The sequence below is a fragment of the Drepanopeziza brunnea genome (genome assembly GCF_022702325.1).
Source record: "Drepanopeziza brunnea f. sp. 'multigermtubi' strain 214-2 chromosome Unknown ctg17, whole genome shotgun sequence".
Lineage (NCBI taxonomy): Eukaryota > Fungi > Ascomycota > Leotiomycetes > Helotiales > Drepanopezizaceae > Drepanopeziza > Drepanopeziza brunnea.
In genome coordinates this window covers 375680-393563 of record NW_027094080.1, presented here as the reverse complement: position 1 = coordinate 393563, position 17884 = coordinate 375680, and positions in this window count along the sequence as shown.

Sequence of the window (17884 nt, the reverse complement as noted above, 5' to 3'; positions counted from 1 at the left end):
CCTCGATTCAATAAAAGTAAATTATAATATTTGAAATAATAAATCGACGCGGAACAAAAAAAATAACGCGTCGCTTAATAATAATCGATGCAATGCCTCGATTCAATAAAAGTGAATTACAATATTTAAAACACGAACTCGACGCGGAACAAAAAAAGAACGCTTCGCTTAGTAAATCTAATTAGTAAATCTAATTAGTAAATCTGATTAGTAAATCTGATTAATAAATCTAATTAATAAATGCTGCACGGAAAGAAACTTTACATACTGCACGTCCTTTTGCTACACGTGCTTAGCTCGGCTATAGCTCGGCTATAGCACGTGCTTTACCGTACGTAATCTAATTAGTAAATCTGATTAATAAATCTGATTAGTAAATCTGATTAGTAAATTTAATTAGTAAATGCTGCACAGAAAGAATTAACGTACTTAAAGCTACTATACGTAACTTACGTAAAGCTGCTATACGTAACCTACGTAAAGCTGCTATACGTAACCTACGTAAAGCTGCTATACGTAACTTACGTAAGGCTGCCACACGTAACTTACGTAAAGCTGCTATACGTAACCTACGTAAAGCTGCTACACTTAACGTACTTAAAGCTGCTATACGTAAACTACGTAAGGCTGCTATACGTAACTTACGTAAAGCTGCCACACTTAACGTACTTAAGGCTGCTATAGCTCGGCTATAGCTCGGCTATAACACGTGCTTTACCGTACGTAATCTGATTAGTAAATCTGATTAGTAAATCTAATTAGTAAATCTGATTAGTAAATCTGATTAATAAATGCTGCACAAAAAGAATTAACGTACTTAAGGCTGCTATACGTAACTTACGTAAGGCTGCTACACGTAACCTACGTAAAGCTGCTACACTTAACGTACTTAAGGCTGCTATACGTAATCTACGTAAAGCTGCCATACGTAACCTACGTAAAGCTGCTACACTTAACGTACTTAAAGCTGCCACACGTAAACTACGTAAAGCTGCTATACGTAACCTACGTAAAGCTGCTACACTTAACGTACCTAAAGCTGCCACACGTAAACTACGTAAGGCTGCTATACGTAACCTACGTAAAGCTGCCACACCTAACGTACTTAAAGCTGCTATAACTCGGCTATAGCTCGGCTATAGCACGTGCTTTACCGTACGTAATCTGATTAGTAAATCTAATTAGTAAATCTAATTAATAAATCTAATTAGTAAATACTGTACAGAAAGAATTAACGTACTTAAGGCTGCTATACGTAACTTACGTAAAGCTATTACACGTAACTTACGTAAGGCTGCCACACTTAACGTACTTAAGGCTGCTACACGTAACCTACGTAAAGCTGCTATACGTAACCTACGTAAAGCTGCTACACTTAACGTACTTAAAGCTGCCACACGTAAACTACGTAAAGCTGCTATACGTAACTTACGTAAGGCTGCTACACTTAACGTACTTAAAGCTGCTATAGCTCGGCTATAGCTCGGCTATAGCACGTGCTTTACCGTACGTAATCTGATTAGTAAATCTAATTAGTAAATCTAATTAATAAATGCTGCACAAAAAGAATTAACGTACTTAAAGCTGCTATACGTAACTTACGTAAGGCTGCTACACGTAACTTACGTAAAGCTGCCACACTTAACGTACTTAAGGCTGCTATACGTAACTTACGTAAAGCTGCTATACGTAACTTACGTAAAGCTGCTACACTTAACGTACTTAAAGCTGCCATACGTAAACTACGTAAAGCTGCTATACGTAACCTACGTAAGGCTACCATACTTAACGTACTTAAGGCTGCCACACGTAACCCACGTAAAGCTGCTATACGTAACTTACGTAAAGCTGCTATACTTAACGTACGTAAAGCTGCTACACGTAACTTACTCGTAAACTATAGTTCACGGGCTATATAGCTTTACGAATAACTTAACTTTACTAAAAAACTTAATAGTTATAAAAAGAATCAGCTCTTTTAAAGTTTAATAAAAGTAATACTTATGATTAAAGGAATTACGTGCATTAGCTAATTAAAAAGTTTTATAATTAAGTTAAAAGTCTTTTGATTAATATAACATTTTAAGCGAAGCATGCTAACTGACCCGTGAACTATAGTTTACGGGTGAACTTTTCTTTTAACTACTATTACCGGTATTCTTAGCTAGCTAGCTAAGGTCGATATAGATATATATTAATAATAATAAAAAAACTAAAGATATCGATAAAAAAGAATTCAATTAATCATTGCAATCAATTGTAAACAAATAAATACAAAAACTTAATAATATAAAAAAAGCAATTCAATAAATAAAATCAAAGTCGCTAATTATAAAACTTAATAAAAGCGATACTCTTTGCAATTAAACGCTTGATTTTAAAAGAAGCTTCTTTCCTTTTATCTTGTATTAATCCCGCTTTATTATCTTCTTTTTCTTTTATTCGTTTGCGCTTTAAAGTTGATAATAGATTTGTAATTCGTTCGCTTATAAAAGTATTAGATTTAAAGTCGTTAAACTTATATATAATAATTGACTTACTTTGACTTTGAATAACGATTAAAAGAGTTTTAAGTTTCGAAATACTAAGTTTCGAAGTTTAAGCGGCATTTAAGGTTCTATAAGATAGCGAATCCGAGTCTAGTATTCTATCAGCTTCTTTTTTACTTATTATCTTTTTATCACTTTGCTTAAGGCTTGATATTTCTTTCGCGTTAAAATAATTTTATTAAGAAATATCATTCGAATCGTTTTGATCGCATAAATTTGCTATCGCTAATATTTAAGTTAGAATTTATATTTAAATAAAAGCGTATATTATATAATATCGTACTTCGTTGCACTTTATTTTTATAGTTTATATAACGTTTAAAGCTAATCGATTCGTTCGTACTGTTCGAATTTGAATTTTCTAAATCGTTTTCGTTTTCTATATCACTAAGAACGTTTTAATTTGTATTATTTTAAGTTTGCTTATCGAGAAGTAAATCCGTAGCTACTTTCGATTGATTTACTTTGCTTGGTTTTCTTTGTAAAGAATATAATCGATTTATTACGACTTTGCTTTGAGAAGCGGAAGAATGCGCTTTGTATAATCTTATATAATAGTTAGTAAATCGATTAGTAAATCGATAAAAAGTAAAAATATCACAAGTAAATTAACTTACTTTTTAAATGCCTTTCGTAATTTAAAGACTTTCCGTACCGTAGCTGTCGCATTTTAAACGAAACATCTTTATTAATATTTTAAAACCTATTTAAGTTTTCTTTTATTTAATATAATTAATAAATATTTATAAAATTAATATTATTTAAACTTACGTGATTCTTGCATTTCAGCTTTCAATATTATTAACTTAGCTTCTCGTTGCTTAAAACTCATTGTTCGAAAGTCTTGATCGATCGCAAGATTATCGCAAGCAAAGATATATTTAAAATAAGATAAGCTTTGAAATTAACGATTTTGTTATTCTTGAAACTTTTGTACTTCTTATTCGAATTCCTTTTTAAGCTGATCTTTATTTAAATCATTGTAATTTACTAAAATCGATTCGAATAAGTGCCGAGCTTTATTTAAGCGAATATTATATATCTTGAAATATAAAGCAGTTATTTTTTTTGCGATTGTTAATAACGATAAATTACCGCGACGATAATCGCAAATATCTCTTGCAATATTAAATACTTTTTTTACGTAAACACTAATTAAAAAGATGCATAGAAAATCTTTAGCTATTCGAGCTAGATTAAAGTATCGAAGCTTAAGGTTTCGTTAAGAAGTTAAAATCTTTCGTCCGTCGACCGTTAAACTTAATTAATAAAAATCAATAAAATTAAAGTTTTGAATTAAAATTTTAAACTTACGAGCTGAAAGATAATTATGCATTTCCGACGACTCGTGATTTGTATTTTCGAAAAAAGCTTATAAAGAAGAACTTAATATTAATCTGCCGCGAAATAATAAAACGGCTATTAGTTGACGATCGATTGCTTTAATATTATTAATACGTTGAGCTATAAATATTAAAAACTTATAATGTTCGTTAAAAAGCTTTTCGAATCTCGCTCGATATATTGCAGATTAATCTTTACTTTCGTAAAGTTAAGAAAAATTTAAGTCGAAAGTCTTTAGCTTAATAGCAAGATATAAGATTATCGCGAAAGCAAAAATATCTTTTAACGGCCTTTACGTTTTCTTATAATACTTATTTAATTTCTCGATAGCATTAATAACGCTTTCTTTTAATTGCAAGATTTATTTAAAATTATTGTGATCTTCTTTCGAAATCTTTATATATTTAAACTTTAATCGTGTTTGTACTTTATTTAAACGTTCGAATATTTTATCGAATATTAAAAATCTGTATTAAATAATAAAATTAAGCTCTTTACTTAAGTGCATAATTAAAAAGTGAAACGGTCGAAAGATATCGATTAGTTATAAGATTTGCTTTTATTAAGTATTAGATAATTTGAAAATACTTATTTCATCGATCTTTGTATAATGTCTTTAAATAACATCTTTAAAAGTTATAAATCGATTAAGCATATAAAATATAAAATCTTATCTTATAATAATATTTAAAATAAGCTTTAAGCTTTTCGTTAAAAGATGCTTTAAATCGTCGATAAAAGCTTTTATCGTTTTATTAAATCGCGATTTTCGAAGTTAGCTAGCTGTAATATACTTAATAAACTTCCGAACTTAAGTACGTTGATTAATAATTAATAAATATAATTAGTAAATATTTTTTTTTAAAAAAAAAAACTTATAATCGCAAGTGTATATGCAATCCTTCGTTTATCGCGTCTTCTTGCTCTTTTTAACTCGTTTATATCAGAATCTTCTTCTTAATGCTTTTTTAAGCTTTCGTTCGTTAGCGATAATCGCGGTCCGAGCAACGCTTTAAGAGATAATTGCAAGACGTGAGTTATATACGAAACGTATAGAATCTTTTAGCTTATAAAAAGCTTTTTCTTAAATGCATTTTCAACGCATTTAAGCAACTCTTTTATCATTATGTTATTCGAAGATGCGTTATCCGTTGTAATCGCGATTATCTTTTTTATTAAGCTTAATTTAATAAAGCGTTCGTAAATAATTCTTGCTAATTCTTCTTTTATATAATTGAATTTAACGTGTATAAATCCAAGCATAAGCTAAATCATATGCTAATCTTTTGTAATTGCAGTTCCGATTATGCATATAAAAGAATAGCGCTTAATATTAAATTAATAGTCTAATAAAATGCTGAGTTTTTAATTAGCTAGTAAATTGTCTAATAAATAGCGATCAATTTCTAAAATCTTATCGTCGAAGTCTCGCTTAATAGTTGAAGCACTAAAGAGCTTAAGATATAAGTTTTGTAATTCGCAAAGAGATTTCTAATCCGGATTATTAATTATTCGAAACGAGCTTCGCGTAAATAATATAACATTTAAAACACTTTTTCGAAATGCTGATTTTAAGTTTTAATGCGAAAGCGTTCTTCGTAATAGATATGTTTATTTGATATTAGTTTTATTATTTATTAATCAGATTTACTAATCCGATTTATTAATCAGATTTATTAATTAGATTTATTAATCAGATTTATTAATCAGATTTATTAATCAGATTTACTAATTAGATTTACTAATTAGATTTACTAATCAGATTTATTAATCAGATTTACTAATCAAATTTACTAGATTTATTAATCGAATTTATAAATAAAAACAAACGTATTAAATTGCGTTAAAAAGATTTAGATCTTAATTGAGTTTGCTAAAGCTTTTGTTTTAGCTTACTTACGACGCGTTTGTAAACGTCCGTTTTCTAATGATCGGCTAATGCTTTCGTTTTAGAAGCTTTTAGCTTCGGATGCTTTAAAGCTCGGTCGCACTTTTTATAGTATACTACAAGCTCTTTTATTGATTTCTTAATTGCTTAAACGAATTTAATCTATATAAAAGAAGTTTTCTTTTCATTCTAATCGATTCGTAAAGGATTTTGATTAACTTTTTATTGTTAAGAATACTATAAAGTTTATAACTATTAAGTATTAAAAGTCTTAATCTCTTTAACGTTCTAAATATAATATTGATTAGAACATCTAATAGTTGCTGATAGTATTAAGTTAAAGAAACTAGTTATAAAGCTTTCGAACTCTTGACTTTAAAATGAATCGGTATCTTCGTAAGTAGTTAAAGTAATTTAAAATGAAAACGAATTAATAGCTTAAAAAGACATGTTTAGATTCTAGCGAATTTGCTATTAAACTATTGATTTAAACTTATATATCAACGTCTTATATACTTGAATATTGTATAGCATTATTTTATAATTTAAATATATTTTATTAAGTTAGTTTATTTTTAAAAAAAGTTTTGCTTACGCTTAATTCTTTTTAAGCAGCATTCTTGCGAGCGTTAAGTTTTAACTAGCGGTTTTTTTTTTTATCTTTTCATTTCTTTTTATTTCCTTTTTATTAAAGCTTAATTATAATTATATCTTTTAACGCTTTTAAGCTTTTTTTACTTAAGTTGATTATTACGAACAACCTTCTTATATATAGACTTTAATATCGGTATATTTATATCGACCTTAGCTAGCTAATAGTATTTGAGAGAGTTCACGGGCTACTTAATATGCCTCGCTTAGCATATTATACTAGTTAAAGGACCTTTAACTTAACTAGTAATTTTATTAGTTAGCTAATGCGCGTAATTCCTTTTAATTATATAGAAAGAATCAGCTCTTTTGAATCTTAAAGAGCAATTAGAATTCAGATACTTTTACAACCGAGTGTTTTACAATTGCAAGTACTTTAACGATCGTTACGAAGTTACGAATATATTCTTTAATCGCTTAAAAGGAATCTAACACTTAGTTTTTTTCAACTTTTACTTTCGATAATTATTAATTTCAAATTTAAATAATGATTTTATAATCTTCTTAAGCTTTATATAATCCTTTCGCTTTTTTATAAATTCTTTAAATAATCGCTTAAAATCGTTATAACAAGTACTTACTTAAATTTATTAAGGTTTAATTAATATATAAAAATAAAGTGCTTATAGAAATCTTAATTTAAATATAATCTTTGTAGCTTTCTTTTCGGCTGCTATTATACGGTAAATAAAATTAATATAATCTAATAAATATTAAAAATAAAAGCATTTAATTAAAAATTTATTATATAAAACGATAGAACACTTTATAATCGTATTAGCTTATAATTATATCTACAAGCTCGAATATCTATTATAGCTGAAAAATAGATAAAAGAAATTTATATTTTAACGGACGCTTGCCGATTTATTTATAAGTGCCGTTTTATTATCTATATATTAATTAAGTTATTAATTTATTAAAGATTGCAAACTAATTAAACTCGATCTTTATTAAAGTAGATAATGAAACTTATTATTCTTTTTTTATTAGACGAACGAACAGTCGAAACGCTCGGTATGCAATAGAAATGCTAAACGAAAAAAAGCGTAATCGTAGCTAGTTAATTAAAATAAACGAATATCGAGTTAAGCGGTTTTTAAATAACGGCTATAAAATTAAGCTATCTATTAAATAGATCAATAAAAACGAACATAACGACGGATATTATAAAATTGATATTGTTAGCGAGCAAAAGACTTTTTATATATAAAAAAGAGGTATCGCAAAAAAGGAAAATAATAAATTCGATAGCTTGCGAAAGCCTTTTAAATTTCATTATTATAAATTAATAGATAAGTTTATATAGATAGTTTTAAAATCGTTATTATATTAAATAAAATATATATATAATTAACTTTAAATATAATTTATAAATTTAAATATTAAAATAATTTATTAATATATTTATATCGATTTTAAATATAGCAAGTCGATTAATTTTTTTAATTCAAAACTTTAAGATATGACGACCTTAAGCGATTACTTAAAAGAACTTACGAAAGCGCGAAAGTTCATATAAGAGCTTAAGAGAATCTTAAAGTAATGATTTAAAATTAACAATTACCGAGTATAAAGGTCGAAAGTAGCTAAAGTTTATATATACGAAAGTAGAAGCGTTAAAGACTCGTGAACTATAATTCATAAGTTAAAAGCGGAGAATGAGAAAATACGAAGAATACGAAAAAAAAAATGAAAGAAGTAGCTTAGCGCATATAAGGTGCGTCTAAGAGACCTAGCGTATCGTTATATAAGAAACCGACGATTAATAAATATGATTAGTAAATATGATTAGTAAATATAATTAGTAAATATGATTAGTAAATATAATTAGTAAATATAATTAGTAAATATAATTAATAAATATAATTAGTAAATATAATAAGTAAATATAATTAATAAGTATTATTAATAAATATAATTAATAAATAAGATAAATAAAAGTATTTTTATAGAATACAAAATTTATAATTAATCGTGAATTCTATTTTATATAAACTTAAGCATTAAGTTTAAGAATGATCTTAATTCCGTATCGCTATTTTTAACGCCGTAAAACAACTCCGAAGCTAGCTCGTCCTTTTTCTAAATCAATTGTATAACGCGTTAAAATAAAATAAGATCGTAATCAGCTTTTTTAAATTTAATATTCTTTTCGAATCCTTTTATATTTTATTAAGCGGCTAGACCCGGCAATTCGTATTCAATCTTATCGGTATTTGCTTTAATTTTAGCTCGCTAATACTTCTTTTCATTAAAGAAAAAGTAGACGTAAAAAGGTTTAATTAAATGAAGATTAAAAGTTATAATATTAGTTTAATTAATTAAAAGCATAATAAAATGAATTATTAGCAGTTCGGCACTTCTTTATTAAAGACCGCGCTACACTTTGCTAATAGCGACGAAATTGCTAAACGGTTATTATATAACGTAACTTTATATTATTAGCAAAATATAAATATTTAAATGAAATAAATGCTTACTTATGCGTGCTAACGTGCTAATTGCCGAGTGACTTTCTTTATCTCTTTATCGGTAATCGAAACGTATTTATCGCGAAGTATATCATTATTTTCTTTTTTATCTTTTCGCAAATTAAATTCTTTATAAACTTTTTCGTTTAAATTGAATGCTTTATTAACTTAATCGCTATTTAAGTATTTTCTATTATTGAATCTAGTTGTAAAAGAAGCGGCTTGCATAGTAAGATTATTTGCGTAAATGCTTCGATTCTTTTTAAAATCGATTAATAAATTGCTTAATAAATTAAAGAAAAGAAAAAGTACCGTTTATTTATAAGATTCTTTCGCATTTTAACTTATCGAGTTTTCTTTTTAGCTTTTAATGTTTAAGAATATTCTAGAGTTTGTTTTCAAATTACAAAAAGCTGATTAGCGGCCGCTTAATCTCGTCCTTTAGCTTTTCGAAGCTTATCTGCTTAAAGATCTTGTTTTAGCTTTGCTATACGAGCATTAGCTTTTATCGTATAAGGATTAGTTGATAATTAACTTCTTTTTAGCTTTTTTTTTTAAAAAAAATTAATAAATTAATAAAAGTTAAAATATTACGTAAAAAAGATACTTACTTTGCGCTTGTTAAAGTTTCTTAGCACCGGATTGCTTGCTGCTACGATTGCCGTCGTATCGGCCGCATTTTAAGAAAGACGTTTTTAATTAATAAATAGATTAATAAATAAGAAAATGATTCTTATTATAGATTTTTCAATCCTTTTTATCAAATTAAGCTAATCTGTATTTGTAATAATACTTTCTATCGAATCAAGCTGATAAGCGGCTATATTAAATAGTATTATAAAAAAGCTAAACGTTAAAAGTAATTGTTTAAAGTAAAATCAAAAGTAATAGAATAAAAGTATTAAAATTAAAAGTGAACTCGTACATTTTATTTTTAAAACATCTTAACGCGGCCGCTAGTGAATTCACGAGGTGATAAAGCAGCCGTAGCTAAGATAAAGCGGCCGCCTCGCGCAATTTTTACTTTACAAAGTAAAGTTTAATTCCTTTCTATTATTACTTAGTAATCAATTACAACTATCGCTTTCTTATTTGCTACGCTTTTAAATATAACGCTATTTATTGCTTTATAAGGTCGTCCTTTTCTTATTTAAAATTATCAATTTATTAATCGTAAACTAAATTATCGCGATTAAGTCTTTTTATTAATACTTTCAAATAGCCTCTTTATTAAACGAACCTTTGCTTTCGGACCGACCTCTTTCTACCGATATACTAAGCATTACGGCTAAAAGAGATAACGCAAGTCAAGATAAGTTAATTAATAAAGCAATTGAGAATCAAGCGATTAAAAGTCAAGCGGCTAAAGGTCAAGCGGCTAAAGGTCAAGCGGCTGAAAGTCAAGCGGCTAAAGGTCAAGCGGCTGAGGGTCAAGCAGATAAAGACGAAGCACAAGAAAGTGAAGCAGATACAATACGCGACGAAAGCGTAAAAGAAGAAAACTTAAATTTGCAAAGTAAATAAAGTAAATTTATATTTAATTAATCGGAGTATTATTAATACTTTTTCAATTACTTTGCTTAGCGCAAATCCTTATCTTTAGTCTAGTAAAGCTCAATTAGCTACGGATGCGCTAGACTTTACTTTTATTAAGCGCCGCGCTATTACAATTCGATAGCTATCCGGTTAGTATTTGATTAGTAAATTGATTAGTAAATCAATTGCAAATAGCTGATAAGCATTTACAGAAATTCTTAACTTTACTTTTGCTAAGCGCCGCGCTATTATAATTCGATAGCTATCCGGTTAGTATTTGATTAATAAATTAATTAGTAAATCAATTGCAAATAGTTAATAAGCATTTATAAAAATTCTTAAAACTTCGCGCGGTATTGCAAGTTTATAATAAAGAACCGATTTATCTCTGTCTTTTTTTCGCCGAATTTCTTAAGGTCAAGCTAATAAGTATTAATTACTTTATTAATTAATAATTGCTAATTTTTATTATTTTAAATAACGCTTTTTAAATACTAATAAACTCTCGCGCAAATACAAATTAGCACTTATCATCTTTTAGACTTCGATCCGGTAATGTTTTTAACTTATAATTAATAAATATTTATTAATTAAATTTTTCTTTAGCAAACGCAATCAGATTTACTTTAGCTATTTAATCCGAAATGAATAAAAGCATCGTTCTTAATAATACTAGCATAAGTATTAATAGCTTTTAATAAGTTTAATTTTTTTAAACTTTTTTCTTTCGTTCGCTAATTGTTTTAAAACTACTTTAAAAGCAATATAATAATCGACGAGCCAAGCGAGTGCATCAGCTTAGCTTTAAAACAAAGATCCGTTTTACGACTTAAATGCTAGAAACAATTCTTTTGCAGCTGCTGAACTTTCTTTTGCTTTTATTAGCAATCGTATTAAAAAAGCTTTCGCGCAAAAAGCTCTTAAAAGGTCTCTTATTGTCCCGGGCCTAATTATAGTTATAAAAACCGCGACGAAGACGATACTTTATAATAATATAGATGAAAAAGAGCAAAGCGATAATAAAGAAAACTCAATTAAAAATGATATTCTTTTTTCTTAATATAAAAGAGCTAAAAAATCACTCTCGACGGTTAAAGCTATTCGCTCCGTTCTATCAGCTAGCAAATCACTTTCGGCAACTAAAACTTCTTTTCGTTAAAAATCTAAAAAAAGCAAGTATCTTAAGAAATCTGCAATTGTTGCGAAAAAAAGAAGTTTAAGCTAACGAAAGCGCCGTCGTTATAAGCTAAAAAGTAAGTTCAATTAATTAATAAATTGATTCTCAAGTATAATTATTGATTTATATAGCTATTGCGTTAAAAGAGATCCGACGATACTAAAAAGGCACCGAGCTTTTTATTAAAAAGACTCTTTTCTAGCGTCTTATTCGAGAGATCACTTACGATTTTAAACAAGACTTTAAATTTTAAAGCGGTGCTTTAAAATGTTTATAAAAAGCTTCAAAAGCATTCTTCGTAAGAGAGTTTAAAAGTAAGTACTTATATATTTATTTACTAATCGATTTACTAATCGATTTACTAATCGATTTACTAATCACTTTTAGTAACGAACTTATATGCTATTTACGCTAAACGAGTAACGATTTAAAACAAAGATATAGCGTTAGTTAAGAAATTGCGGGAAATTATAACTAGAAGTTTTGTTTAGTAATTTTAGTTTATTATAATATAATGCAATGTAATTGTAAAGTATAACATATGTGATTAATAAATATAATAAATAAATATAATGATTAAGTAAAATTAGTAAATATTCGTAAATTCGTTTTATTTTTAGCGGCCTTATATATATTATTTTTAGCTGTCCCACTTTAAACCTATAAGGTTTCCTTATCCTTCGTAAGGAATTTGACTTAAAAAAATCCTCTTTATAAGGTTTAAAAAAAAAAGTCCCTTATCGGCCAAGACCCTATGGGGAGAATAGGGAAGAAAACCCCATAGGGCCCCCACCCCATGGAGCAGCCTAAGTAGTAATAATAATAATAGTCTTAAGATCATTATCGGACTAAATAATACTCGAAGCTACGAAAGCTATACGCTAAAAAAAGATTCGCTAAAACTTAAAAGCATTCCGAGCAAAATCAGCTCTTATTAAAAATAGCGTATAGATTTCCGTGCTTAATTTTAGCAATTCGAAGAAAGGATTTAACACTTTTAAACGTACCGATAAGCTCTTTAGATCTTTTAATAAGCTACGTATCGATAAAAAGGATATTAAAAGTATAAGAATCGTTAAGAGCGCGTTTAAGAGTACGGATATTATTAAGCTAAAGCTTTAGCCGATAACTCGAATAGCTTTAGCGATTTTAACGATAACCGACGAAAAAGAAACGAAAAAGATTAGTAAAGAGATCGAAGACACGGATACGAAAGAAGTAAGAACAGCCTTTTTAAACTATTAAAAAGATTCGGAAATAGACTTTTAAAAGACTTCGGATTCGGAAATAAGCTTTTTAAAGACTTTAAAAAAAGACGGATCACCGGCAACTATATCGATAATCTTTTACCGATTAAATTATTAATTAAGTATAGCACACTTGCGTATAGCACTTTAAGTGCTTTTAACGATAATAGAAACGATTTCTTTAAGCTAAAAGCAACGGACTTTTACTTAAAAGCAAAAGAGTTAGCTTTGTTTATAAAAAGCTTTTTTAAAGAATTAAAGTATTCGAGACTCGACGATAACTTTAAGATTTAATTAAATATTTTCGCTAATTAAGCAAGTCGATACGGCTTGATATCCGACGACTATTTAATAGCGTTTTTAATTATGCTTACGAAAGAAGCTATAATCTTTTATTATAATCATATAATCAAAGCTAAGCTTTCGACGTTTAAAGCAAACGCTATTGCAATAAAAGACTACTTCGAGATTGATTATTAGCAGCAAGCAAAATACGATCGTTAAAAGGAAATTTCGCTAGATTTAATTAACAAAAAAAATCTAAAGACTTCGCTTAACAAATGCTTTAAAAAGCTCGCTAAAGAGCTTAAAAGCATTTAAAGCTTATTACGACCAAGTTTAAAAGACGATAAAAGTCTTGCCGATAAGCTGTATTCAGCTTATAAAAACGTGCTAAAAACGATTATTACGCGAATAAACCTTGCTTTTACTTTTACTATTATAATTGCCGATATCCGATAAGCAATTGCGTTTGCAATTAAAACCTTTCGACTTGCTAAAGCGAGTAGAGCTTACGCGAGCTTTAGCGAGCCACACGATCACACTTGCTTTTAACATACCTTAAAAGCTGACTCCGATTTAAACGAAGAATACAAATGCTTTATTTAAGACCGCTAATACTTCGAAAGTAAAAAAGCTGTTAAAGCTATTAAAAGTGAAAAAAAGTGTTTTATTTATAAGAAGCTAAGTTGCTAAAGCACTTATCATATCCTCGACGAAAAGAAAGCATCCGTCGCTAAGTTCTAAAGCTTTAAAAACGCAAAAAAAGTAACGAAAAGCAAATTTTCTTAATACGTAGCGTCGATCGAAAGCTTGCTACTTGTATTTACGGAAGAAATTGATTAGTTTATCGCAAGCTTATTAAACGAGCTATTCGAATCGAGCAGCTACGCTAATATATCGAAAGGTTTTGTGATTACTTATAGCACTTTTAACGCTAACGAAATATATAAACAATTAAAGATTCAAACGGCATTTTACGCTTTTATTAATTAAGTAGAGACTTAAAAGATGCCCGAGCAAGATTTGCGTTTGCTTGCGAGCAAAGCAAAAACTTATATAGCTTTTAAATACTTAGAAAACGTATTTATAAGCTTTATAATTGATAGCGGAGCAGCTAATTTTTATACCGTTAGCTTGCTTTAATTACGAGCACTTTAAAAAAAGTATTTCGAAGTCTAATTAAATATATCTCGAGCAAAAGAAAAGTCCGTTAAATACGGTATCGGCTCTACTACTTTTATTAAAGCAATTACCTTAAAAACACTTTTAAGTTAAATAGAGTTTTACGTTATAAAAAGCGACGTACTTTTCTTATTTTTATTAATTAATATAAACAAGCACAAAGTGATCTTAAATAACTTGCGGAACGTATTAATTTAAAAGAAAAAAGAAATACTAATAATAAAGATGTTTAAGCACGTATAAATGCTATTAAGTAAAAAGCACGTTGCTACTTATTATAGCATCGAAAGCGAGACCGTCTACTGCTACTTTATAAAAGAGCAATTGAAAACCATTTATAAGCGTTTTAGCTACTCTTTAATAAGTCGATTTGCTATTGTTCTTAAGAAGGCTAAGCACGAATTCAAACGGGATTTGTTTTATAATATTTAAAAGTTTTGCTATTACTATTAAGTATTCGGACGCTTTTCGAAAAGGTTTAATATTAAACTTAAAAATAATATTAATTTTAATAATACGGTATACGTCGATATAATGCACTTTAATAGCAAAAACGTATTGCACGTCGTTTGCGATTCTATTAACTTTTAAGCCGCTACCTTTTTTAAAAGCATATTCGCATAACACTTATTTAAAAGATTCAATCGATATTAAGTCAATACTTACGTCGGACTTTTTATAAACGTCGTACACGATCTCGAAACTAATTTCAATTCAGCAACGTTTCGAAGCTACTTTAAAAATATTAACAGCACTTTAAAGCAAATGCTTATAAAAGCTTATTATAACGTCGAGCTAATAAAACGCTATTACGTTTTTATGCGACGCGCTTTTAAGATCGTTATAAAAGAGCTTTTAAAAGCTTTAAAAAAAGATCGGCTTTAAATAGCTATTAAAGCTATTAACGATACGGCGGGACTTAATAGCTTAATCTTTACGCTTTTTATTTTTAATACTTTACTAAAGCTAACGGAGCAAGATCGACTTGCCGCGTCTACTTAAGAGCGTGCTGCTGCTATTAATAAAGCTATAAAAGAAGTACGAAAATGCTACGCCGCGAAGCAAGTTAAAGACGCGCTTAAGAAAAAGAATAGACTAATTACAAAGCATACTTTAAACCTTTTTATTAGTTTATAAATACTCGTATAGCGGGAAAACTGAAAGTAAAAAGGCCCTTTTCAATTGCTTAATAAGTAAAGGTATACGTGCACAAAAGCATATTCGAAGCTTACGGAATTCAAGTCTACTTTTATAAAACTATATTACTTTAAAGTTAAAAAGCTATTAAAAGAGTTATAAGTATTAAAGATAAAAATGAAAAAAAATTAAAGCGAAAGCGAAAAAAAGCTAAAACCGCGAAATTCGCTTAAACTTTAACATTCGCTTAATCTATCGAAGTCGCTTAATTTAAAAAGCTCGTTAAGATTAGCAAACAGCCTCTTTAACCTTTAACTTATTAATCCTTAAAAGTCAATAATACTAATAATTTAAATACTTTATTAAAAGTACGATCTTAATATCTCGACCGTGCTTAACGAAAAGAAAGACGATTTTTACGCTTTATTTACTAAAGACTCCGAAATATTTATTATCGATAAAGAACGCCAAAACTATAAGCTTTTAGTTAAGCTACGAGCCGAGAAAATCATCAAAAGCCTTAAGGCATCGTTTTAAAAGTCTAAAGCAAAAGAATTAATAAGATTAATAGCTTAAAGCATCTTTTAAGTAATCTCGAGCATCGATCTACGTGCTAAAAGCGCTAAGATTTTCGGATTTAAGTTTATTAATAAAATCAAAAGCAAAAAAACATTTACGTTATACGAGAAGTTTTATATAATAGTTTAAGCTTTTCAAAATAAAAGCAAGACGAAAGTACTTACCGAGTCATTTACGATGCAACGAGCGAGCTAAAAACTTTATTATGCTTTAGCTTTTTCTTTAATAAAAAATTACAAGTGTCAAGTTTATAATAAAGATATTACGCAAGCTTACACTTAATTAAGCACGAAGCTCATTCGAATAATCGTCGTGCGATCACTTAAAAAAATCACTTATCGATTTTCTTTCGGCACTTTATTCTTTATAATTAGCCTTTTATACGGCATCTTCGAAGCAAAGACGCATTAGTATAAGCGTTTTTTCGAGCATTTTATAAATAACTTCGGCATAAAGCAATCGAGCTTTAACTCTTGCTTTTTTATATCGATTAATAAAAATCAATTGAAAATAGCTGCTTTATAAACGAACGATGTTCTTATAGTTATCAATCGAGCTATAAAAGCAAAAGAAGAAAAAGAGTTAGTTAAATTTAAGCTAAAAAGTAAGGAAATAAAGTCTTTTATATACGCCGAACCGATGATTTTTAATAGATGCAAGTTATCTTTAAATAAAAACGGGTTCGGATTATTAATTAAGCAAAAAAGACAAAGTAAGAGGCTTGCCGTAATCAAGCTCGATTCAGCAATATAAGCTAAAAAGTACTTAAAGCAACGTGCTCGAAAAGCGTATTTAGCTATTATTTGCTACTTAAAAGCATCTTGCGCTTTATCGATAACTGCTTAGTATTAAAAACCGAAAGACGAAGATTACAAAGCCTTTAATAAAGTGATTTAATAGTTGATCGATCACTTAATCCGAAAGATCTATTACGTGCTTTTAGATTTAAAGATTGCGAAGCTTTTCGTATTCGTAAACGAAGCGTTTACTAATAACGTTAACCTTAACTCTTAAATCGGTTTCGTAGTTATCTTTAGCAATAAGGCTTACGTAAGTGAAAACGAATTCATTTTAACGAATAATATTTTTTATTAAGTATTATAAAAGTGCAAGAAAATAATAAAAGCAATATTAGCCTTTGAGCTATACGCTATATTTTTAAGTATCGATATAACTATTGCTATGTCAACCACTTTTACTTAAATCATAACTTAGCTAAGAATCTTTAATTTCTTCGTAGTAATATGCACTAACTTTTATTCGCTTTACGAGTGTATAATAAAGCTAGAAACTATTAAAAAGAAGCGCTTTATAATCGATATTATAGCTATTCGAAAGTCATACGAGAAGCGAGAGCTTTTTAAAGTACGCTAGATCGGAAGAAAATCTAATTTTGCTAAAGCTATAACTAAAATCGAAGCTAATACCTTTTTGCAAGAGCTAATTTTAACTAATACCTTAAAAGTGCAAGTAGATAGATAAGTAGTATGGTGGAGTTGGGGCTTTGTATTTGTTTTGTCCATGTATATAGTACTGATGCTAAGCACCTTTATCACGTGGGTGCGCTGCATGCTTTGGCCCTGCTAAGCACGTGGTTAAGTCACGTGCAAGCTCTTATATAAACGAGTAGTTAGTTCTTCCTTGAATTAGCACAACATCATTATACAATATAATACACGTATTTACAGCGCACACTCGAGTGTCCTTCGATCGTCTTTCTTCTTTCTTTTTATTCACTTACGATTCTATTATAGCTATATTTATATATATCTCTTGATTTAACGTTAAGTATATATCGGAGCTTTTCTTTTTTATATATATTTAATGACTTACGTAAA